The 26,300-nt window shown below is 44.7% G+C and overlaps 1 long non-coding RNA gene across 4 annotated transcripts; it reads left to right on the plus strand.

Moving 5' to 3' along the window:
- The first annotated feature begins 1,141 nt into the window (after positions 1-1,141).
- LOC120393803 lies at positions 1,142-25,579 on the plus strand. 4 transcript variants are annotated; one of them, XR_005592128.1, is made up of 5 exons: positions 1,142-1,251; positions 14,179-14,300; positions 19,684-19,843; positions 19,971-20,474; positions 25,425-25,579. It is a non-coding gene; the product is annotated as an uncharacterized LOC120393803 (long non-coding RNA). The 4 variants fall into 4 exon arrangements; XR_005592126.1 differs by lacking the exon at positions 25,425-25,579 and adding an exon at positions 19,311-19,532 and having other exon boundaries at positions 19,971-21,200; XR_005592127.1 differs by lacking the exon at positions 25,425-25,579 and adding an exon at positions 19,311-19,421 and having other exon boundaries at positions 19,971-21,200.
- The last annotated feature ends 721 nt before the right edge of the window (positions 25,580-26,300 follow it).

The following is a 26,300-nucleotide window of genomic DNA, read 5'->3' on the forward strand; positions in this document are numbered from 1 at the left end:
CCCTACAGCGGTCTTGCAGCAGGGAAAGCAGAGTTGATGGGAAGGGAACTGGTTTGGGTAGGAGCCCCCGTCCTCCTCCTCTGCAAATAATTTGGAGAGGGGAATCTGATCACTCAGTGCCTCAGTTTCCCCTCCTGCGGGCGGGGGGGCGGAAAGGGAGATAAAAGTCTCAGCCTGCCCTGTTGCAGACCTTTTGCATTCTCCCCTCTTGATGTATTTGATTTCCTCCTCCAAACCTGCCTCTCTCTCACCTGGAGTTCACAGCACTAAGTACCGGCTCGGGGCTTTTTTCCTGGGTTACATGATCCCGACTTTAGTTTTGAAACAGACACAGGCAGGCACCAACTCACCCTCAAACAGCACCACGTAAACCACAAAACCAGCCCAATATTACAACCCCCCGGGGAATCACAGGGACAAACACACCGCTGGAAGCCCCAGCAGCTGCTCAGGTGAGTGAGGTCCACTGCAGAGATTCCTGTCTTCTCCCCACCCCAGACCTGCAAGTACAGCCAGGGGCCGCCTCTGCCTCAGCCGGCCAGCGTCTCTAGTTGCCTAGCAACAGCTGCTGCTTCCGGGAGACGCAGAGCTTTGCTTCCAGCCCGGGCCCTCTCAGGGGCGGGGCCCAATTCGGGGGAATCGGGCAAATCGGCTTATATTTCTGAAGACAGAAGCTAAGATCCAGAAACCTGGAGGAAGATTTGAGTCTTTATTTAACTGAATATCACTTCTGCCAAATCATTTATCAGGCCCCATTCACTTTTGCCTAGTTTTACTGATCATAATGATTTCTGAATTTGATTTGTAAAACTGAATGAAAAATGAAGGGTGCCATGACAAGCTAACTACCTTCACAGCCATCAGAGCACAAAAACAGCTGCAATATCATTGTGCAATGAAGCCAAAATGGAGGATTTTCGGGGGGGGGAGGGGGAAACACAACTTCATGCAAGTAGAAGTAAACAAATTTACTTTTTCCTACTAAACTGGTAATGATTTTGTGATTGGATACATAAACCCCACACTGACCAGGAAAGGGTTAACAAGCTGCTGTGGGCTCAATCAGCCCCACCCAGCTACACCTGCAGTAGGTGTCAGGCTTGGAGGGAGGAGTAAAAAGGGAGAGCACAACTCAGCTGGAATCTACCTAGGAGGGAGAGCAGATCTCTAACTCCCACTCAGTGAGAGAAGTCTGGCTGGGGTGAAGAGCTGTCAAGAGATTACTGTCTGTCAAAGCCTCCCCGAGGGAAGGTAGGTCTGACCTTGGACAAGTGGGTGATTTGCTACCAGTGCTTTGCTTGTTGTTGTTGTTGCTGGGTGAAACTGCTGCATGTGGTGTCCTGCCTTAAGGAGGTGACAGCCAAAGAAAGATCTCTTTGTTTTGTACACCCAAGCAGTGGCTTGCTGGGAGCCCAGGAGCAATTCTGTCACAGGCTTATATTAAAACTAAGTTGTAAGTGCTAAATTGATACATGTTTATAAAATAATAATGTTTCTACTGACATGACTGCTACAACTTGGATGAGATTTTAAATTAAGGCAATAGGGTGAAATCCTAGTTCTCTTGAAGTCACTGGCATAACTTCTCCTGACTTCCTTTTCCTCCTTCAATGGTGGGGGGGGGTCAAGATTTCAGAATTGGATGCACATGGCTAAGAAACGAAAACTGAAAACAACTCTCACCTGCTGATTTTTTGCTAAACTAATTATTATTTAGCAGTGCCTAAGGTTCCAGGCAGTGCCCTATTGTTCTAGGCACTGTACACTCGCATAACAAAAAGACTGTGCCCTTTCTTTCTTGTCCTTGGCTGTTGGGAAAACATATTTAAGAAAAGCTGTCTTAAGGTTCATTTCATTTTCTGCCAGTTGTTAAGGTGATAGTGCCCAATCCTGAGAAGGGGGGGGGGGAGAGGAAAAATCCATGGTACGCCCACATCTTGAATGCTGCGTACAGATGTGGTGGTCTCATCTCAAAAAAGATATACTAGCATTAGAAAAGGTTCAGAGAAGGGCAACTAAAATGATTAGGGGTTTGGAATGGGTCCCATATGAAGGGAGATTAAAGAGACTAGGATTTTTCAGCTTGGAAGAGAGGAGACAAAGGGAGGATATGATAGAGGTATATAAAAACACGAGTGGTATGGAGAAAGTGAATAAGGAAAAGTTATTTACTTGTTCCCATAATGTAAGAACTAGGGGCCACCAAATGAAATTAAAGGGCAACACGTTTAAAACAAAAGTTTTTATATCTGTTACTAAAACTTTGCTCTCCATTACAGAAGAGAGGCTCTCGTAAAAGTCAGTGGAAATTTTGTATTTGCATCTTAGTGTAGGAACTGGTCCTAAATGTTTCTACGCTTTTGGACCAAAAGAAAGCTCTACCTTACTTACTTACATTAATAAGGGTGTTACCTAAATCCAGAAATCCATGAGATGTGGGAGTTTGAAAGGTCGGTGCTTGGGAAATGTGGTTTTAAAATACTTTAAAAAGACATTTGTTTTCTCTCTAACCATATTCATTTGATTTGAGTCTTTAGGCTGACACTGATAAGATTAATTTCATTAGTTGCACTGAAATGTTTAATCTGAAGTAATAGTTTAATCAGCTATTTCATGCATGGTGCTGGTAGAAACATTAAGAGTAAAGGAAAAATAAGTTATCACTTCCATCTTTAGAACAGTGTAGCAGACAACATGGAAGGTTTTGCACTGAAATAATTTCAAGCTCATAAGAACCAGTCTCAGCCAGCCTCACCCTACCACACCTGCAGCAAATGCTCTCTGTGCTGGAGGAATTAAAAGGCAGGGAATTAGTTCATTTGGGTGGCAGAGCTGGAGGTGAGCAGATCCACAGCTCCAGCGGAGCAGAGGGAAGTGTAAGACTCTGAGTTTGGCTACACTTGCAGCTGTACAGCGCTGGGAGTTAAAGCTGTCTTCGTACAGCTGTGTAGGGAAAGCGCTGCAGTATGACCACATTTGCAGCGATGTTGGGAGTGGTGCACTATGGGCAGCTATCCCAGCATTCAAGTGGCTGCAACATGCTTTTCAAAAGAGGGGGGTGGGGTGGAGTGTGACAGGGAGAGAGTGGATTTTTGGAACTGACACTGTGTCAGCTCCCTGGCTTGCAAGTCCTGACCCTTTCCCCCACCCCTCTCTCATTCACTAAATGCAAATAGCCCTCTTTGTTTTTTTCCTCACAGACCAGATAAGCAGCTGCTCCAAAATGGACCCCCCCGCTGCTTCTCTCCTCTATAAGAAATTAATCTTATCAGTGTCAGTCTTTAGGCTGACACTGATAAGGCTGACACTAGCTGTGGACATTCATCCCCCTGCCTGCCTCTGCTCGAGCAAACAGTAGCTGTGTTTGTTTTTTTAGATAAGCAGCTCCGGGCGCCCCGAGTTCACAACAAAACAAAGAGTGTTATCTTTACTTAAAAGCATTATGGGGAGCTTCCAGAGGTCAGTTACAGCGTAGTAAGATTAATCACTGTTTACACTGGCACCCCAGCGGTGCAAGAGCAGCGCTGTTCTCTTTATTACTCTCATCGAGGTGGAGTACAACCAGCGCTGTAGCCAGGGAGATACAGCGCTGTATGTGCCTTGCCAGTGTGGACGGGGAGTGAGTTGCAGCGCCACCACCAGCGCTGTAACTCTCAAGTGTAGCCAAGCCCTTTGACACAGCTGCCTCAAGGAGCCTGCCCTGAGGGAAGGAGGACCCACCCCAGAAACAGAGGGAAGTATCCTGTGGACCTTGGACTTTAGTAACTCCCCTTACTTATTGTGGTTTAAGTTTCCTTCACCGGGGAAAGCCTTGGACTAAGCTGACCCCAGGTGGGTGGACAAGAGGATGAGGCCCAGGGAGGACATAGCCCAAAGGGCCCTGGTTTGGAGCCTGGTGGGGTAGAAGGGCCCAGGCTTCCCTCCCCACAACCCCCTTGGCAGGCAGGAGTTGCAGCCATAACCACTAGGCCACACTCCCCAAAAAGGACCATTACAGCAGCATATAGACTTTTCCACATGTAGTAGGCCAAAGCTGTGAAATGAACTCGCACAGAGACTATGGATCCTCACATCTCACCACCAGCTGCTCAAAGAGCAAGATGTACTACTTCAAGCTTGCCTTGTCTATTAACATGCATAGTACTTTTTAAAAAAAAAAAGTATACACTGCTATCCCCCCTGCAACACCCCCTCAAAAAAAAATAAAAAAAACCCTACCTACCAAAACAAACTACTAATCACATAATTCTCCCTCTGGAGATGGAATGAACTACCTTAATACATTCATGGAAGGCATGCACATCCTACAGTGATGGGAAAGATATAAAACCTTTATAGAATAGAACAGAATTTTTTATTTCCTTTACAATTGATAATGTGGTATAGTAAATTACTAGACTTGTAACAAATATAGGTGCAGATTCTTAAACCCCTATAAACATTGCCCTTACTCATCAAAGGATCCCATTTGATGTTCATGGGACAGTCTATGGAGTAAAAAGCTACCCAATGTGAATAAGGGTATTGGAATACTTCATTACAACCTTTGTTGGAAAACAGTTCTCAAGTCCTAATCTGAAAAAAATAAAAAAACACTTAGATATTTTATCAGAAGTGATAATCTAGCCTGTAGCAAGGAGCAGTCTATTACCATGGGGCAGCCTTGGACAGAAATTGCGGTGGGTGACTTGTAATCTTCCCCTTGCTCTTGGAAGGGAGTAAACGTGGTGACGGATAGAATTCTGTCATGGAACACTTGTGGGCATAAACTATTCTATTGGAGGCATTGGATGAAGGGAGTTGAGGCTTACCCTGCTCCCTTCCAGTCAACTGCACAAGGAAGGGCACATTGGCTCTGCAGTGGCTGCTTTCCCTAAGTGCAGACAACAGTTCTCCCCCTCTTTGAGAATACTCAACAAACCTTTTGGCTGAGTTTTCTCACACTTTAAGGCCAAAAAGCAATTAAACTCTAAGGAGCTGGGGTTATTAATGAGGGGGTATTTAGTTCCACATCCATCCTTCCCATGGACCCAGCAAGATTTGGTATGTGGGAGCCCACACCCACCCTAACCGGTCCAAAATGCTTGGAAGGAGCACTATAAATGTTCACACTTCCACCCAGAAAGTGTCCAAGTATGTCTCCATGACCACAGATCAGATGGCACTTCTGTAAGGGCAGTGGGCCAAGTCTGGTGCTCAAGATCACTCCAAAATGGCCATCAGCTGGTCATTCAGGAAATCCTGAATTTCTATACATACCAGATCCCACTGCAATGCCTTCCCAGCCTCAGTGATATTCAATACCATCTCTGTCAGTAACTTCTGGGTCATAGAACTAAGGGCGGAAATGACATGTAACTTACCAACTCCAGCCTGTACTTGGGTTAGCGGAGCTTCAAAAATAAGGCTAGTGGCCCTTTCTAGTTGGCCCAATTTCTTATGTTTTTAGCTTTTAAGAATATTTCAAATGGCTGCTGCACTATTGGCCCCAGCCAACAGGGATCTGGTCAATTCCCTCTTTTTCCAGAGAAAATAACCCAGGCTCTTCGTTGTGCTAATCTAATGGCAGCCCCTTGTGAGCAATCTGGTTATGTAGAAGTGATCTAAAAACTGGATAAGGGCAATGTCATTTAAAATCCAATTAGGGAGGGCAATACATGCTGAAGGATTTATCCAAAACACAGGGCGCAGCCTGTAGAATAAACCCCAAAATCCAATTAATACCACATTCCCAAGCATGGGTCCCACCGATTTCTTCCTGCCAGTGTATAATTCTTTGTTTCTTCACCAGGGTCAGTTCTTAATGTCCTTTTTAGTCAGGAATTCCTGGACTTTGGCAATGTCAGTGGAGTGAGTGTTTCTTCTCCTTTCCCGAAACAGTCGTGGTTCAGCACCCTACAGGGGAGAGGTCACCAGCACATCGCCCTGTAATGGTTTTGCTTCTTTTAGAAAATTCAAAGGCACAGTAGGTCTGTCCGTGGACAAGGGAGAGGTTAACCAGCACGTCACCTTGTCCTGTTTCCCTGCTGTCCAGAAGGCACAGTGGAGCTAGAAGAAGGAATAGGCTAATCATCAGTAGGAGAATTCTCCTGATGTGGAGGGGTCTGTTTACAGTGAGAAGCGGGGTCCAGGCAGTCAGTCTTTGGCACTTCACAGCGGTGTTGATACTCAGCAGGGCTTAATAAGGGCCTTTCCAGCATGGAGCCAAAGCAGTCTTTTGTTGGTGGACCTTTACATTGATCCAGTCTCCTGGTTCCAAGGAGTGGCAGGGCTGCTAGGGTCTTTGGGTAGCACTTCTTTACCTGTTTAAAAAAATAAAATAAAATAAAAAAATAAAAAAACCTAACACACTTTATTAGTGCCTGTCAGTGATGTGTAGACTTTACAGCTGCTTGGGCACATTCAAGCCCCCCTTTTCTGGGTTATCAGCCAAGTTTTAACTGTGAGCAGTGTCCTTGAACAAAGTCAGTGTCTCATTTTTGGACTGAGCTTGCTAGTTAAAGTTTTTCTCAGTTAACTCATTCTTTTTCCTTTTCCCCTTTTTGGCTTCTGTTAACCTACAAAGGAAACTTTTACTTTTTACTTATACACCTTTTGTTAACAATGAACACATACACATTGCCGGTATACAGTACATTAGTCTTATTATTTAATATATGCACATATACCCTTTCACTAAAATAACCTTTTTACAGAACTTTGGAACAACAAGCCAGGACAAGCACACCCACTTTGAGTTCATTCAATACAACCTCTAATCCAATAGCTTCCCACCATCCCCAGCCCTCTGGCTAGAAATCTGAGGTAGCCAGAAGGATCCCATGTACAATATGGGGAGTGGGTTAACTTTTCATGTCCTTGCTTCCAAAGACTGTTGGTATGCAAATTTTAATAACAATTTTCAATTAAAAAAACTTGGCCAATAAAATTTTTTTCTTACTTAAGAGACTGTATTAGACTTTAATATATCACATTTTTCTGATATATCCAAACACTTTGTATTCTAAGTGGAACAAAACAAATATTTGCATTACAATCCAACCCTTCCGCTTGATTTCAAACCAGACCATCCCATGTAAATCATGGTATGTTGAATGCTGTTCAGCTGGCATCAGTCTTCTCTAATTATCTGAAAGACAAAGACGGAGGTCTACCCCTTCTGGGCAGTCAATCATTGCTTAAAATATACAAATACCCTTGTTGATTTCAGGCAAAACAGGGGAATTACCCCATATTTTCTTATGTGTTTCATAGGCAGCCCAGGTTTCAGTGGCTTCTACCTTAGCAGTTAGATAATTTGCATTAATACAGATGCTTTCTGGCTTGCTTTTTACTTTTAACTCCTGCTTTTAAACACTAAAAGAAAACATCACCACTTACAGTGCCCTTAGAGCCTAATACAATTTTAATTACATAGCACTGTATACATTTTTCAGCTAATTTAACAAAATTGTTCATAGCCAAATGATTACAATTTAATAATTTCTTTGCCTGAATCTATTTACAAACATTTTAAAGACACCAAGAACTTTTCTCTTTAGCATTTTTACAAAGTTCAACTGCTGTTCCCTCCAGCAACTACAGAGTTAACTCTTCACGCTCCCTTAATTCACTTGCTCTTCCCTTAAATCACTTGCTTATCTCCCTTAAATCACCATTCCAAATATCGTCCTGAGTATTTGAAATCCCCATGCTCATACTTACTTACTCCTTCCTTCCACTGCACCCTCAAAAGTTTCCAATCTGTTTTCCAATTTCTCTGTCTGTTGCCTGCCCGCCTGGGCCCGATCCTGCTTTTCTTGCTGAACCGTCCCTTCCATGGGCACCAACTTGTTCCACTATCAGTTTAGCTAGGAGGGTGGGCTTCTCAGCTAGCCCCCACCCTTCTGGTCTTTTCCCTAAAACAGTTTACTCACAAGACTACCCGAGTCCTCCCTTGTGAGGCTTGCCTCCTGGGCAAAACGCATGGCCCACTGGCGTTGAACTATTTAATTTCCTCTTGTAGCAAACACACTGCTGTTACGGCGTATGCTGAGCACAAATGGTTAAATTTTAACAAGTCCCTGAAGGACTGGTACTTGCTTAGCCAGGGTTTCCTTTTTTTAACTGGAAGTCCTGTCTCAAGGCCTGCAACTTGCCCTGGCGCAGGTTTGAGTTGCTGCCTGGTTCATGATCTATGCTCTTAATTGCTTAATTCTAGTTATCAAGTACACATTTTTCCTTCTCATCAACTACTGTAATGCCCAGTCCTGCTACGACTGGGGGTAGATCCACCTGCCACCCTTCCCGGTCAACCAGGGTGGAGAGAGGAATACTAAACCCTTCTCCAATTCTCAGAGTTACTGCAGCTGAGAGTGGGCACACCTTTAATTATGCAATCCTCAACATATAACACCAACAGTACCGAACAAAACAAACATAAAATAACAAGGATAAAACAAATAGATGGTGTAAATTCTGCAGGGCTCCCCCATTCTCAATTGCTCACCAAACTGTGACAAATCTGTTACCAATTTATCCCTCATGTCAGGTGATCAAACTGACACTGCAGGACGGTGGGGGAGGATAGAGAAAACACACCATATAACCAAATTTTAAAGCTTCATTAAAAATAATAAAACAACAATGGAGAGTGTTGGGAACGCTCCCACATCACTCAGGAAAAATATGAATGCCCCAAGCCTTAAGCCACTTTAATACTCACACATGTCCAGACTGGCCACGTCTGTATATAACATTCAGAGAAGGGGTATAGGTGGATGGGAGATTATCCTGTATACAGCTTGTTCAGAATTTCCAACATGCTTCCGCTCTTGGGAGAGCTGTTTTTTTACACCCTGGAATCTCCTGTGGTGTCTCTTTCAGAGATTCCAGTCCAGGTCAGCTGCCTGTGGCTTCTCCAGTGTCACCAAGCCACACCGGTTCCGGGGTTGCAAAGGCTGTTGGATCTCCCTGGACAGTTAAGCTTTGCAAATGTAATCTCAGTTCTATAACTTGTACTGCCTTTGGTTTGCCTCTGTCTCTATTTTCCACAGCCAGCTGGGGCCGAAAGCAGTTTTTCTTTATACTTAGCATAGTCTGCATTGATTCTTGACCTTAAACGTAGAGCAACTTTCTCTTTATCTCTGGCCAAGCTGAATTTTAAATTAACCCGTTCCTAGACAAATTGCTCACCCTGCGTCAGAGGCTTTTCTTTGGTAATTAAAAGCTCCTCTGAGATGTATGATCTTATCTAGATTGAAGGTACCTTTTAATGGGCATTATTTAGGTAGATTTTTCACACGTATAAAAATTCCAATTCTCTAAATACCTGCAGGTTTTAAGACCATAATGTATGTACATGTAATACCCTTAGGGGGTGAGGTGGAATATTTAGACTGTCCCTTACCCATTTTCCACTCACACACACAGGGAGGGTGCCCTGTCTGCGCTAGCGGCTCATAAACTAAGGATCTCTCCCTACAGAGTACTCACACAGGAGAGACTAACGAGGAAGACCACGACTCTCCTACACCTCCCTTCAGCAAAGAGCATCGGCTAGTCTCTGGGAGACGGCGCCGCTTACTCTGATTGCGTCCAGTGAGATGATCAGACTGTCAGTAGCCCACACGGAAAGAAACGGGGAGGGAAGATGGGTTCACATGCTCCTAGACCCAGATAGCTTCCTCGCCAGACAATGCCAGGCCGAGTCAGCCCACCGTGGGTCGGATCTCCTAAAGATCCACTAGTTACCGGGCTTGCGTTAGAGTAGTCCTGGTCACGAGCTTTCGCTTCACAGGGTAATCTGGGCGTCTTCCGGTAACAGTCACTCACGCTGGTATAAAAAAATAAAAGTACCCCTACCAGGAATAAAAGCAGGCCCTGGGGCTGTTCTAAGTTTCAGTAATTGTTCAGCACGGCCCACGGACTAGTGGAGTTAGTGGAATTATTCATTAGCCACTGCTTGCTTTATTCCTCATGACCACAAAACATTCATCCACCTACGATACCTTCCCTTACATGAATCACCTAAAGGGTCCAACCCACACTTCGGGGGCGTTATCCCTCGAACCCAGGAGGTAAATGCACTTACCGCCCGGAGTGGCCGCGTCCGGCAGTTGGACTTCCCCCTCTTCTGGTACCGTCTTGCCTCCGTGTCGTTTGGAGCTCTCTATAGAGGGGGCGCAGCCGTCCCGGTCGATTGCGGCGAACCGGAGCTCGAGCAAACCAACAGCCCGAGGTGGCCACTCTCCAGAGTCATCCTCGACCGCCGGTCAGCGCCCCCTACAGGGAAAGAAGTCCCGGCAGAGTCGCCAGTTGTTAGCCAAAAGGGCTCGTTTCCCCCCGGAGCTTACCTAATTACACCAAGGAGGCACAGAGGACAGGAAGACGGGTACCACTCCCTTTATTGATCGGTCAGCTGAGCGGGTGCTCCTCTCGGCTAGTGCCAGAGAAAGAGACACACCTTACAGGCCGAACAGGCCCCTTTTTATAACCAGTAACAAACAACTTAGCTTACATCCTTCTATGTCACTTTGCTGACCTACAGAACCTGCAAATGCAGCTGTAGGAGATAATAAGATACACAGGATACACACATCATTTTAAGGGGGATACAAGACACATCTGTTATGGATACATTTATCATTTTGAGGGGAAAACAAGGTACATCTGTTGACCCTTTGTACTATATATTTTGGAACCATGTATGGGAAAACAACTGCATACACTTGGGGAGCCAAACAAGCAGCTGATAAGCAAAAGCTGACATGGGCGAATACGTGTCCTTATTTTATCAAGTTCCTTAAGCTTTCCAACAGTAGTACAGATTTATCCTCCTCTGCCCCTCTACCAGTTCTGACACACTACTACAAAATTATTCGCATACACTAAAACAATTAAGTCTCTATTAATTTAAATGAAGCTGGTACAGAATTTCTACATTTGAGTGCAACAGAACCCAGAGACCTTGCTGCCATCAAGTACACCTTGTGTTCTCAATCCATTTTATTAGTCTATTGTACAACTAGGACCATGGATTTACATGGCACAAGACTGTGAGATGCAAAACTATTCTCCACATTGTCTACCCCACCCTGTCTTATTTGTGCCTATCTCTATTTTGTAGTTAACACAGAAACCTCATTTTGGAATTTTTCAAAAGCTTGCACTAGTGCAGGTGGCCTCTTGCTTTTTCCAGTGGGGGCTTGGCATATGTTTGGATGCTGATGGGGTTTTCAGAACAGCTTGTCACCTAAACCCTTATTGAATGGCTGGCCACTCAGTGGCTGTACTGCTCAAGGGTAGGTCATCTCAGGGGCATGACTGTGCCAGCAAACACAAATTCACAAACTCAGGTGTCTGTACTTTAACCCACTATGGGGCCACTTGGCCTAGAGACCATCCCTGCATGCATCATTTGTGTGGCCTATCCAGCTATTGTAGTCCTAGAGAGTTTTAACAACAATGAAATAGTCAATAGCACTTTTTCCAGCTTGTAATAGAAGCTTGGGGCATAACTGCTTTGGCTGTGCATGGAAACATTTGTATATGAAACAGTCACCCTGCTGTTCCTAGCAATTGCATTCAGGTCAAGAACATTGATATCATTACAGGTGAAAATATTTTTTCATGCTGCAGGTCTGTGTATAAGATTTGATTACTTGAGACAGGTTGTTTCTTTCTCATGCAGTTCTTTATCCTTGTATTGCTGCCAGTTAGCACTGACAGCCAGAGCACGTCAAAGCCCTTAGTCCAGTCCCAAATTTAAATTACAAAAAAAAAATACATATACTGACCACAAAATTGGGTTTGTAACATTTGGAAGAGGTTGTGGAGAAGAACAACTTGTGCCCCACAAGACTCATGAGAGGTCTCCGGCAGTGGGGCATAAGTTCAGGCAGTCTCCAGGTCCCCCTACCCAGTGCTGGGAGCCAAACTGGCCCCAAGAAGTCCCAGGATTGGAAGGGCACAATCCATCTCCCCTCCATCCCTTTGGCAGACTGTGCATCAGAATCAGGATGAATTCCATGCCAAGAGTTGGTTCCTATATACACCAAAACTGCCCCAGCAGAGACACTGCTGTAACTTTGAAAATGAACCATGTGCAGATCTGGAAGTAGTTTACTTCCCTTCCTCCTCCACTTTCATCTGGAATGCTATTTTTGCCTACCTATAAAGTTCTTTAGAACATAAGAACAGCCATACTGGTCAGACCAAAGGTCCATCTAGCTAGGGTCGGTGCAAGGATGTTTCGCACCCTAGGTGAAACTTCCACCTTGCGCCCCCCTCATGCCCCCACCCTGAGGCACCCCTCCCGTGGCAGCTACCCCCCTCCGCCCTGAGGCGCCCCCCTTGCAGCAGCTCCCCACCTCCGCCCTGAGGCGCCCCTCCTGCCCCAACTCACCCCTGTTCCTCACACGAGCAGGAGCACCCCAAGCACGAGGTTGCTGCTTCACTTCTCCCGCCTCCCAGGCTTGTGGTGCCTAAGCTGATTGGCACGGCAAGCCTGGGAGGTGGGAGAAGTGAAGCAGCCACGGCGTGCTCGGGGAGGAAGCGGGGCAGGGGTGAGCTGGAGTGGGGAGTTCCCCCTGCATGCCGCCTCCCCCCCCTTACTTGCTGCAGGCGGCCCTCCCCACACTCCCCTGCCCAAGCTCCCTCCGCCTAAATGCCGGCGGCAACCGGGGTGGCCGAAGAAAATGGCGCCCTCCCCAAATCCCAGCACTCTAGGCTACTGCCTAGGTAGCCTAAATGGTTTCACCGGCCCTGCATCTAGCCCAGTATCCTGTCTTTCGACATTGGCCAATGCCAGGTACCCCAGAAGGAATGAACAGAACAGGTCCACTGGGACCACTGGCAAATTGCAACTGATGTCATTGTTTGTACATTTGCTCCAAAATGTTTCATTTCGGGTGTCTGCTACCAATTCTGTATGATTGAACTCTTCATTATCAGACATGTGGCAGTGGAGATGGAAGCTGATTTAGTTTCATTATTATTATTTTATGTATTGCAGTAGCACCTAAGAACCCCAGTACTGGATCAGAGTCCCATTGTGCTAGGAATTGTACAAATATGTAAGAAAGATACTCAACTAAGTGTGGAAGAATTTTTATTTTTCTTATAATTTTGATAATTATAAATTGTATATTTTTAAGCTTTTTATTTGTATTGATTTACATTTTCACAGTTGTAGGAAATTATGGGAGAGGCAGACAATAAAAATTGCTCACAGTAGACATTGAGATTCAAAAGCTAAAGGTTTATAACCATTAAAACACAAATTATCAGTCACTGTCAAAATATATAAAATATTTTAAAACCAACTCTAAGGTCCCAAGCAGTATTTTTCTTTCTTTGCCTATCTGTACATTTGGATTATTATCAATGGAAGTAATTGTATGTGTAGAGTAAAATCAATATTTACTGATTAAAAAATCAAATCCTTCAAAACTTGCCCCTAACTGATGCTTTAGTAATAGGCCTGTGGCATAAGGCACCTAACCTTTATTTTTTCATCTCCAGATCCATTTATCAAGAAAAGTTAATGGACATCTAGAACTGCTTCTTGTTATGCTGTGCCTGTAATCAATGATTAACATCTCTTAAGAGAAGCCTTAGTAATATTTACATGTATAAAGAAAGGGAAGTCCAAGCAATTTAGTTGGTGTAGAAAAGAGTGTTAGTACACCCCTCCCCCCATATAAACTTGGAAAATATAGATGGTGTTTAAAAAATTTGCTTGGCACCATATTGCTATTGAAAGATTGTCCATAGAAAAGCATTCTACCTTCCTTACCACAAATGATCATAAGATCAAAATTGCTGTATAAGGGCTAAATATTAAATAACTTCAATTTTTATCAAGAAAAATGGATGAAACATTCATTCAGGTGTAACTGAGAGCACAATTTGGGTTCAAGTGGTCCTACGGCTATTAGTAATAGTGCAAGATCTGAAAAAGAGCTCTGTGTAAGATCAAAATCTTGTCTCTTACCAATACAACTTGGTCCCATAAAATATATTACTTCACCCACCTTGTCTCTCCAACATCCTGGGACCAACACAGCTACACCAACACTGAATATTCAGCAAAACTTACTGGCTGTTATCCACTTCTTTGGGACCTAATCTTTGGTGTTTATTTGGATAAAAATTAGGTTAATATCTTTATCGCTTTTACCCCATTATCTTGTCTAGGTAGAAACTGTCAGCTGAACGTTGCTTAGCTTAGAAGATGTGGCAACCTCACAGCTCATCATGATATGCCTTGCATTTAATACTGGGCGTTACAAGCTTGGAGGGAAAACTTGCACTTCAAGGTAGGCAAGATGAAATATTGCAGATAAAATATTCGGGTCAAAGTGACATATCAGCTTTACAACCAAGGAAAGGCCTGCTTGCACTCTATACTACAAAATATAATGAGGGCAAAGACTTAACAAGATAATTTTTCTTTTGTTTTATTTATTTAATGTAATTACAATTAAAAAGTTGTTTTTTTCATAAACATGCATGTAACTCATTAACACTCATGGATGTTTCTCTCTCTAATACTGAGAATAAAGTCTCGTTTATTTTTTGAAAGCCTTTCAAACAAGGATCTCAAAATACTTTACAGACAATAATTAGCCTTGTAACCCAGCTGTATAGGTGTTATATACACGTCTTCAATATTGTGAATCCCACCCTTTGTGATTAACTAAGGGAAGAGCACAAAGGCCCAGCACTGCAACATACAACTTTTAGGTGCCTAGAAAATCACAGGAGCACCACTGTGATCCATTAGGCTGAGTCAGGTGCCTACCCTCTCAGAAAAATGAATGTCAAGAGATTCACATATTAGACTGCAAAAGCAAGCATGCTAGGCAGGAAGCTGCCAAAGGCAGTAGCCCTAAGCTAGTTAATGAAAGGGGACTGGCCTAAGCCACACCCCTCTCTTACATAGGTGCTTAATAATCGCCCAGTGGGAAGCAGCTGCTCAGGGTATGGTCTACACAGCAACAAGACATGTAGAGGTGGCTCATGCCAGCCGACTCAGGCTTGGGGGCTGTATCATTGCTATGTAAACTACAGCGATGATACAGCCCCCAAGCCTGAGTCGGCTGGCATGAGCCAGCTGCAGGTTTCTTTGCAGTGTAGACATACCCCTGGAGTCAACTGGCTTAGAGGCTTCTTGTAAGAATTAGGTACCTGCCTGGCTCCCCACAAAATAGCTGGTGATGCTGACCACAAAACCCTTCTTGTATATGGAGCACTTACCTGGGATGTGGGAGATCCAAGTTCAATTTCCACACACGCACACACCCCCTTTTCTAGAAGGGCAGAAAGGATTTCAACAGGTGCCTCCCACATGCCAGGTGAGTGCTCTAAACCATGTTCTCTAAACTACTAGCTCCCTTTCGTTAAATCATTCAGCAGAGTGCTCCAGCTACAGAGCTATGTGATGTTCTGATGTGGGGCTCCCTCAGTCTTTCCTAATGAAGCTGTTCCACTGTGGATCAATAATGAAAGTGATAGAAGCAAGGACCTGGGGTCCCCACCTCCCACGTGGGTGCCCTAACCACTGGATGAGTCATTCCCACTCTTTCTGGCCCAATAATTGTTCCACTAAGAATAAATACTTAACTATCCATTGGGCCAGAGCATGTGAGAATGACTCTATGAAATAGGAATTAGGTGCCTAAAATACTTTTTGAAGATTTGGGTCCAGGTGACTTACTAGAGAGTCAAGGGCATAGCTAGGAATAGAGACAAGGGCTATGTCAGCCACCAGTCTTTTATCTGAGTCAGCCAACTGGAGCTCTGATTGTGGGGCTAAACATGCCAGTGTAGACAGCTGGGCTAAGGCTCCACATCTGCAATAGGAAAAGATCACACAGCCCAGGATCCAGTCCAAACCTCTCCACTGCTATTTTTAACTCCACAGCCCCAGCCTCCTGGGCCCAAACCAGGTGACATGGTCGCTGAGATGAGGTACTCTGTTTGCAGGCTAGATGTATCCCGGATGTCCTAATGCCTATTCCCTTTCTCTAAACCATTAGCCAACAGCCTCCCAAAACACAACAACAGCGCATTAGAGCGAGCTCCAAAATTAACTTTAAGTAAGTAAATAGTTTAAATTTAAATACAACTTTCCATCTAGGAATCAGTCTTCCAATGGAAGGCTGCATTTCCTTTCATCTTCTTGGCAGCCGCTTGAAAACCTCTTTGTCCCAGAAACAGACTCTGCGCTTTCAAAGTCTAAAGCGAGCGGTCGATGAATGGAAAAGTTTACTCAACTCCTTCTAGCTTTGATTTTTTTTTTTCATGCACCGTCTGAGTTTCCTGAGCGCAGGTGCACTAGTAGATTTCCTTTCCCCCATGTCTGTGTGCCTGCTCCTTAAAGCAGGGCTGCATGTGCCCCGTTTGCCTCGCTCGAGCCTGCAGGCACTTTGGCGCGCGGCGAGCTTTCTGCTTCCTCATTGCCCCCAGCCCGCCCTGTGCCAGGCACCAAGTCAGGGGGAGCCGCCTTTCCCCAACGTAGCTGGTGCCAGCGGCCCGGCCCAGTACTGTGCCCAGGGCGGGGTTTGGCCGTTCCCATGGCTCCTTGCCCCGCTGCTGAGAAGGCTTTGGTGTGACTCTCCTGGCATGTCCCAACTTGGTGCCCCACCCAGCGCGCTTCTGAGAGCGCCGGGAAATACCTGCGGCCGGCTGCGCTCCGCCGCGACTCTCGCCGGGGTAACAGGCGCTCGGGATCGGGCTGGGAAAAGCTCCCTAGACCCGCTTTGAGGCAATTTCCACACGTGGGGGGGCTTGGCACCGTAAGTGGGGTCTTTCCTTGCCCTCTGCAGGGCCGGGGGCAGCGGGGCTCGGCTCCCTGCCCCCCCACCCGGGTTGCTCCGCTCGCCGCCAGCCCCTTGCTGGGCTGAGGGGCGGCGCTGGCGGGGACCCTGCCCGACGGCCCGGCTAGTTTGTCCGGCTCGCCCCGCCCCGCCCCTTCCCCGGCAGTCCCCAGCCACGCCGCCCGGGTTTGAAAGCGGAGCCCGCCGGGCCCAGGGGAGCAAAGGAGCGGGGCTGCGGCAGGGGGAGCGAGTTGCTGGGTGATCAGCGGGGATAGGGCAATGGGAGGTGGGCCGTTAGGGGTGTGAAGGGGGCAGCTTTGGGGCCAGGGGGTTGGGGGCAGAGCTATAGCAGAGGCTGAGTGCTGCAGGCTTTCCCCCCCCTTCACTCTGAGCTGCAGACTTGTTGGGAAAAACGTGCCCAGGAGCTCGGCTTTGTCTGAGCAGAAACGGCCAGACCTTGTGGGATCCAAGCTTGGCTGTAGCGTGCGGGACCTGCCCTGTACGCATACCCCACTGTGGGTGCACTCTGTGCTCCTCCAAGCCCGGGCTTGCCTGCCGCAGGCCTGCTCTGAGCCTGTCCCCTCGCCACACCCACCCAAGTAGTGAACTGGCCAAATAGCCAGGCTGGGCCACATGGAGTGGAGCCTGCCACCTTGGCACGCCACCACTAACACCACCACAGTGGTTTTGGTCATGTCTTGGGGCAGCTCATCACCTCCACTGTCAGTGAGTTCACTCAGCAGGTAACATGCCTGCAGCTGGCTAAGCCCACTGAAAGCAATGTTCTTAAGGGCTCCATGGTCACAGCTGCTCTGCTGATTGGGATATGTGCCATTGGGTCCTTTCCCCCAGGCTTACTGTAGGGCCTGAAATTTCTTGGAGGCAAGGATGCAAGTAGAACTCACTCCAGCTTTTACCACTTCTTTGCTTCCCACCTGAAGTAAATAGTGGGTTGTTCTGCACCTCTTTGCACCTACTGAGCACCTATACAATTGCTGTTGGTTGGGTCTTTCTCCTATTTGTTTTACAGAAACTTTTCCAGCTCTACCACAGGTTTAGTTTCCTAAAGGTCAATCAGCATTTGGTAGTTTTCATATTTGTGCCAACAAAGTTTAATTTTCTATCCTACCGAAATAATGATGTTCAACTTTTCCCTATTAAATTCTACTTTTCCTCTGACTGTAAAATCATTTTGGATCCTTTGGTAGGAAAGGCACTACATAGGTAGGGAATGCAGTGTCATAAAACATCTATTCTGTTTAGCAACTGGCTGAGCAAGGCTTTTGTGTATTGTCCACAGCTTTGATAATAGGAATAATTGGTTTAAAGATGTATTGTTCCAATAACAGCCATAAAATCCACAAGCATCATATATGATAGAGGTGAGGGATATAGGGAGATGTTTGTGCATTGTCTCATTGATATATATCCAGGCTCAAAAGCATAATATTTTGGGTAGTGATCTCTCCTTCTGTTGCCCCAGAGACAGAATTCAAATTGAATCCTTCATGTGTCTGGCAGATGCCAGCCTCAGATTGGCCTTTTCCCATTTCTTTTAAGCTTCAGATTTTGCAATCTCCTCAACAGCAGTCTTGGTTTAATTTTTCACCCCTATTTCATCCTCCTTTATCCAGCTGATCTTTCCTCCCTTAGAAGGAATTTAGTTGTAAGACCAACAAATCTGTAGACACAAATATTACTTGGATTACTATCCCGAATTGAAAATAAATACTATTTGAACATTGGATTTTACAGTTAAGTTAGTACAGTGTGCTACAGGGAGCTTTTAATTTTTATTTCATTAGGCTTAATTTAAGTGGTATTTGGAAGCCATTTTCAGTTGCATTTTTGTATTATTTAGGCTATTTCCAATGTAGATTACTAAAGTAAATAAACATTGCACTTCTTGCAAAAACATTAGGAAGATCTACATATAAATAAAATACTTTGTGCTCAATAAATAAGTTCAGCATAACATGTACATTTATTATTTACATAAATAATGCATTACTGCAAAATATCATTAAATAGGCTTCCAACAAAGGGTTTTCAGGTTAATTTTCTAGCAACACGTTAGGTATCTGTGTCCTAAATTACTCTGCACTCAATAGCTGTTGTCCTAACTCCCTCTACTCTCCTTTGGTTATCTTTCTCTGAGTCACATTATGTTGTTACCAAGGGGGTTGAGAAGGTTCTGCCATGTACCTGCTTTCTGTTCTACCTGAACACTTGCATGCTGCTCTCACGGGTTTCCAAGTTATAGCTTACCTCCCTAGGCCAAAGACTGTAAGTAAACTGTAGACGTTCAGTGGAGTTGTATGCCTGTAAATGAGAGGAGAACTTGGCCCTCTATTCTGTATGTACTTAACTGCCCTTGTACCTACTCCCTTTCTCTGTGGCAGCAGCCACAACCCCTCTTCTGGTTTAATTGAAAAAAGAACATTTATGTAAGCAATGAAAAACTCTGGATTTTTTTTTATTATTATTATTGCTGTTTTAAATTAACAGGAAGATAAAAGCAGCCGCTCCAGAGGCAGAGCAGGGTGGAACTAGAAAACAGATTGCTGATTCAAGATGTGGGAGGAGAAAACTCTCTTTCAAGTAACTCATGAAAGTGAGGTAGGCCGGCTTTGCTTAAAGCAGCAAGAGGATTAGATCAGCATGGTGAATAAAAAGGTAGATAAAGACAAGGACATCAAAGGCTGTGGTTTCAGAGAAGCCTGAGAAAAGGTATGTGTACAAGGGAGGAATATGAGAGACTAGAGCATAAAGAAGCAGGAATCAGGGCCGGGGTTTTTACACTTTTAGGAATGGTCCAACAAGCACAGAGTATTGAAACAATTGACTGGAGGAAATTTACATATTCATTCTCCACACACAGAACATGTGCTGTTTATACTACAAGACTAGGAATCAGGAAATCTGGGATGTATTGCCAGCCCTGCCACAGACTCTACATATGAACCTCACCAAATCACTTAACTCACAAGTGCCTCAGTTTGCCCATCTGAAAAAGGAGAGAATAATACCACTTGGCTTAGGTTTGTGAAGCTTACTTAATGAATTTTTCAAAGCACTTTGAAATCCTTAGATGGTGGAAGGGAAGGTTAAAGTATTATAATTAAAATTGCCAAAAACATTAACTGTTTTCTTTCAATTTCCTCTCAGGTACATTTCATTGGTGCATGAATGGAAATTTAAAAGGTTTGTCATTAAATATTGGTGAAAATGGAAACATCATCTATGCTTTCATCTTTACATGATGAATGCAGATCAGAAAATTTCATTGAACCTCATTACAAGGAATGGTATCGTGTAGCTATTGATGCTTTAATTGAAGGAGGTTTAGAAGCCTACCAAGAATTTCTTTCCAAAGAGAGATGTTCAGAGTTCCTAGCAGAAGAAGAAATTAATTATATTTTGAACACTGTTCAGAAACTTCCTCAAAACACAGTTTATTCCTCTGACAATGCTGTTGATGATACCTCTTCTTCGGGTACTTATTGGCCTATTGAATCTGATGTGGAAGCTCCAAACCTTGACTTGGGCTGGCCCTATCTGATGCCTGGAACGTCTGGAGGTACAAATGTTGATCTACTTTTTCATCCACCACGAATACAGCCTTTCACAATAAAGGAAACTATTAGGAAGATGATAAGAGAAGCAAGAAAGGTAAACAGTTTAAACAATATTTATATTCAAAGACTATGGAAATAATTTGATATTTATTGAGTCTTTTTGTGCATACTATCAGTGGGAAGAAACATCTGGCTGAAAGAAAAGTGGATGTAAAAAATTATTGGATTGAGGCCTTTGATAGGCACATAAGGAATGCCTAGACAATTGACAGACTTGTTGTTTTGACCTCAGCTTTCCTTACGTTGAATATAAACTGAATCTTCATATGAATGTTATAATACCAAATCTGGAATATTGGACTAGATCCTTAGCTTGTGTCATTCAGTCGAGCTCCAAGATCTATCCAATTTGTTATTTTGCTGTGATTAGGTGTTGGGGTGTGCATGTGAAGTTGTTTCAGTCCAATTTTTGTGAAAATTTTGCTGACTTACATGTACTAGAATCATGTTTCTTGAAGTGCTCAGGAAGCAAGATTTTTGTGACCTTGAATACAACTCCTGCTTACAGTAATAGAACAGAAAAGCACAAAAGAGGGGTAAGAAGAAGTGTTATATAAATAGCATTTGGTCCATAAAGTCTGGTATCCTGCCTTCAGAAATTGCCAATACTTGACACATGAGGAAAAGCTGAACGTTATCCCACAAATTGTACTTAATTTACTGTGGAATGTTGGACACGGGGGGAGTGGTGGAAATCTTTATGCAGGGATCAGGAATGTCTATCAAGAACTTGCATGCACACTCATCTTGCAAAACAAATAGAGGTATTATTTTAAGCCTACTAGCCTTGACTTATGACCTTTCAACTGTACATTATCATATTTAGCTTAGCCGTTGATCACTGTGTATGCTGCTGGAAAGCTATAGAAAAGTATTGTCACACTTTAAATTGCTTACAGTTTCAGAAGATCCCCAAACATGAGCCATTCTATTTAGGTGACAAATCGAGGAACTGTCCCAGATTGAGATGTCATTAGAAGAGGTTTTGGAACAGATTGATAAACTAAACAGTAATAAGTCACCAGGACCAGATGGTAGTCATCCAAGGTTTCTGAAGGAACTCAAATGTGAAACTGCAGAACTAGTAACTGTGGTTTGTAACTTATCATTTAAATCAGCTTCCATACCAAATGACTGGAGGATAGCTAATGTGACACCAATTTTTAAAAAGAGCTCCAGAGGTGACCTTGGCAATTATAGACCAGTAAGCCTGACTTAAGTACCAAGCAAACTGGTTGAAACTATAGTAAAGAACAAAATTGGCAGACACATAGATGAACATCTTGTGTTTGTCTGTCTGTTTGAAGGACTGTGTGCTGTGGCTGGCAGTTGGAAGCTGTGAGCTTCTAAACAAGGTTTGAAATCTAGAAGCCTCTGTTCATTAGCTGAGCCTTAGTCAGGCAACGGGGCTATCAGGAAGGCCAGAGCTTTATAAAGCAGTGAGTCAGCGACCAGGGGCCGCTAATAGGGAGTTTCGAGAGGGAGTTTGGAAGGGGAGTGGGAAGGGGATGAGGTACACTTGCCATTCTTTAAAACCTTTAAACTAAACTATAATCAGAACTTCTTGATTTAAAAAAAAATCCCTATCATTAACCTATGTAGCTGTAGGGGACAATGCAGGCAGAAGCCTAGCAGGAGAGTGGGGGCTATCCTGTTTATTGCACTTAGTGTAGCATGTATGATTACCTACCCTGTGGGCGGGTGGCATATGTGTGCATTTGGGCAAGGAGCTCCTGGCCCTTAGAGACCACGTACGGGCTTTGGAGGCCAGGGTGGCGGAACTGGAGGAGCTAAGAGAGGCAGAGAGATATGTTGATGAGGCTTTCCGGGACACTGTAGATTTGTCCTACCTGTGGTCAGACAGCCCCTGTGCTGTTAAGGAGGATGAAAGGCTCAGGGAAGGAAAGCAGTCAACGGGAGCAGAGGGAAACCTTCTCAAAGTTGGGACCCTCCTTCCAGATGATGTTGGGGTATCCTCTCGCACTGAGGTTCTCTCCAGGGGAAGGAACTCCAGTCATTAGGAAAAGGCAGGTGTTAGTAATGGGAGATAGCTGGGTTTGTGATGACGGGGAGAACCATATGGTGACTTGCCTGCCTGGTGCGATGGTTGCGGATCTCTCAAGGCATCTAGACAGACTTATGTGTAGTGCTGGGGAGGAGCCGGTGGTCGTGATACATGTAGGTACCAATGACATAGGGAAGGGTATAAGAGACGTCCTGGAGGCCAAATTTAGGCTGCTAGGAAAGAGACTGAAATCCAGGACCTCTGTGGTGGCATTCTCAGAAATGCTCCCAGTTCCACGCGCAGGGCCAGGTAGGCAGGCAGAGCTTCAGAGTCTCAATGCGTGGATGAGACGATGGTGTAGGGAGGAGGGGTTTAGATTTATTTGGAACTGGGGAAACTTGGGATAGGGGGAGCCTATATAGGAAGGATGGGCTCCACCTAAACCAAAGTGGATCCAGACTGCTGGCACTTAACATAAAAAACGGTTGCAGAGCAGTTTTTAATCTGAGAGATGGCAGGGGGTGCGGGAGTGGGAGCCGATTGCTGCAAATGAGCAAGTGGATTGGACAGAGACTTCTTGTAGAGATTTTCTAGGGTTCAGTCAGAAGGAGAGGATGGAAGAGGATAAAGTATGGGCCAGATCAGATGAGAAACATTTACATAAAAAAGAATCTTACACATCAGAAAAGGGCAGACAAATAAACAGTGACAAGTTTTTAAAGTGCTTGTACACAAATGCTAGAAGTCTAAATAATAAGATGGGTGAACTAGAGTGCCTCATGTTAAAGGAGGATATTGATATAATTGGCATCACAGAAACCTGGTGGAGTGAGAACAATCAATGGGACACAATCATTCCAGGGTACAAAATATATCAGAAGGACAGAACAGGTCGTGGAGGGGGGGTTGGGTGGTGGCACTATATGTGAAAGAAAATGTAGAATCAAATGAAGTAAAAAATCTTAAATGAATCCACATGTTCTATAGAATCTCTATGGATAGTAATTCCATGCTCTGTTAAGAATATAACAGTAGGGATCTATTATCCCCCACCTGACCAGGAGAGTGATAGTGAAGATGAAATGCTAAAGGACATTAGAGAGGCTATCAAAATAAAGAACTCAATAATAGTGGGATATTTCAATTATCCCCATGTTGACGGGGTACATGTCATCTCAGGATGAAATGAAGACACACAGTTTCTTGATACTTTAAATGACTGCTTCTTCGAGAAGCTGGTACAGGAGCCCACAAGGGGAGAGGCAATTCTCAATTTAGTCCTGAGTGGAGCCAGGATCTGGTAACTATAACAGGACCGCTTGGAAATAGTGACCATAAAATCATGAGTGGTGCGGAAAAAGTGAATAAGGAAAAGTTATTTACTTGTTCCCATAATATAAGAACTAAGGGCCAGCAGGTTTAAAAGAAATGAAATTAATGGGCAGCAGGTTTAAAACAATTAAAGTGCACAGTCAACCTGTGGAACTCCTTGCCTGAGGAGGTTGTGAAGTCTAGGACTATAACAGGGTTTAAAAGAGAACTAGATAACCTCCTTAAATTTAAGTCCATTAATGGCTATTAGCCAGGATGGGTAAGGAATGGTGTCTCTAGCCTCTGTTTGTCAGAGGGGGGAGATGGATGGCAGGAGAGAGATCACTAGATCATTACCTGTTAGTTCTCTGAAAACATCCACTCAATGTGCAGCGTCAGTTAAAAAAAGTGAACAGAATGTTGGGAATCATTAGGAAAGGGATACATAATAAGACAAAAATCATATTGCCACTATATAAATCCATGGTACACCCACATCTTGAATACTGCATGCAGATGTGGTCGCCCCATCTCAAAAAAGATATATTGGAATTGGAAAAGGTTCAGAAAAGGAGGGACAAAAATGATTATGGGTTTGGAACAGCTTCCATATAAGGAGAGATTAATAAGACTGGGACTTTTCAGCTTGGAAAAGAGATAATGGGGAGTGGGGATATGATAGAGGTTTATAAAATCATGACTGGTATGGAGAAAGTAAATAAGGAAGTGTTGTTTACTCCTTTTCATAACACAGGAACTAGGGGCCACCAAATGAAATTAATAGGCAGCAGTTTTAAAACAAACAAAAGGAAGTATTTTTTTCACACAACACAGAGTCAACCTGTGGAACTCCTTGCCAGAGGATGTGAAGGCCAAGACAATAACAGGGTTCAAAAAAGAACTAGATACATTCATGGAGGATAGTCCATCAATGGCTATTAGCCAGGATGGGCAGGGATGGTGTCCCTAGCCTCTGTTTTCCAGAACCTGGGAATGGGCGACAGGGGATGGATCACTTGATGATTTCCTATTCTGTTCATTCTCTCTAGGGCACCTGGCGTTGGCCACTGTCAGAAGACAGGATACTGGGCTAGATGGACCTTTGGTCCGACCCAGTATGGCCGTTCTTGTGTTGTTAAAAGCAGGAAATGTGGAGCCTAACTGGTGGACAAAATGATGAAGGGATGGGCTATTCCATCCATCACTCACTTTTTGAGTCCTTAAAAGAGAGATTCTGTGGGGAAAGTTTAAAAGAACAGCAAGAAAACAAAAGGCTACCGGAATGAATTTTACCATCATGGCTGCCACCCAGGGGCGGCTCTAGTAATCCGGCCGCCCCAAGCATGCCGCAGGGGACGCGCTGCCGGGCGCTGGTCCTACGGCTCTGGGGGACGTGCCTGCGGAGGGTCCGCTGGTCCCGCGGCTCCGGTGGACCTGCCGCAGTCATGCCTGCGGGAGGTCCACCCGAGCCGCGGGACCAACGGACCCTCCGCAGTCATGCCTGCGGGAGGTCCGCTGGTCTGGCGGCTCTGGTGGACCTCCCGCAGGCATGACTGCGGCAGGTCCATCGGAGCCGCCTACCACCCTGCTGGGAAAATGCCATCCCACACGTGCGCTTGGCGCGCTGGTGTCTAGAGCCGGCCCTGCTGCCACCCCTACCATTTTCAGGGACCCCAGACCTTCTTCATTCTGATCCTGAGAGGTGTCCTGACCAGAATGGGCCAGAAATAGAGGTACCCAGATGACCTTCCCACCTCTGATGGTTCCAGCTGAATCCCAAACCACACCTGGGATGACAGTTATTATTCATCTTGAATACTGTTGAAGAGACTGTCAGACAAGGGGTGGGGGGGAGTTCCATCTAAAGGAAAGGAAAGGAACAAAAATGTTGTTTAAATGAAAGCCTTACTTAAAAGATTTGAAATGTATTAACTGTTTTTCCTTCTGTTCTTTATCTTTAATAAAAAGGTTAAAAGGACTTTTAATGGTGTATTTGTCATGTTGCTAAGCAGGCTAAGGTCTCTGCATACTAAATCCCGAAGCTTGTTTAACACTGTTTAGTGTTGGACCATGACTGGGTTATGTTAACACCTTTAGCCCATATAGTCCATCTAAATTAATACATCAGGCCCATTGCATGTTGATTTCCACATCAGGATCATCGACGCTGGCAATAACATCAGGTCTAGTTCTGCTTCCAGTAATCTTGATGGCAGCTCCAAAACCAATGACAACCCCTCCACTGCAGTGCACAGTGCTGATAAATAGGAACCCCCCGATGTTATCACTGAAACTACAGACCCATCATAGATCCCAGGACTGATCTCTTGCAATGCCTGGTGGTACTGTTCCACTCTGGCCTTTGGAGTACTCACACTCTTCCTCAGAGTCTGAAGTCTCCCACTTCATGGAATCCAGAGCTTCCCCAAGGGATCATCCCTGCTCTTGTAGGACTAGTTCAGACAAAAGCAGATTGAGAGAATGCAGTGCCACAATTGGCCTCTGGTACCATACCAAGCCTATTATAGGCCCTACTGGGTAACA

Source organism: Mauremys reevesii, unplaced genomic scaffold, assembly GCF_016161935.1.
Source record: "Mauremys reevesii isolate NIE-2019 unplaced genomic scaffold, ASM1616193v1 Contig31, whole genome shotgun sequence".
NCBI lineage: Eukaryota > Metazoa > Chordata > Testudines > Geoemydidae > Mauremys > Mauremys reevesii.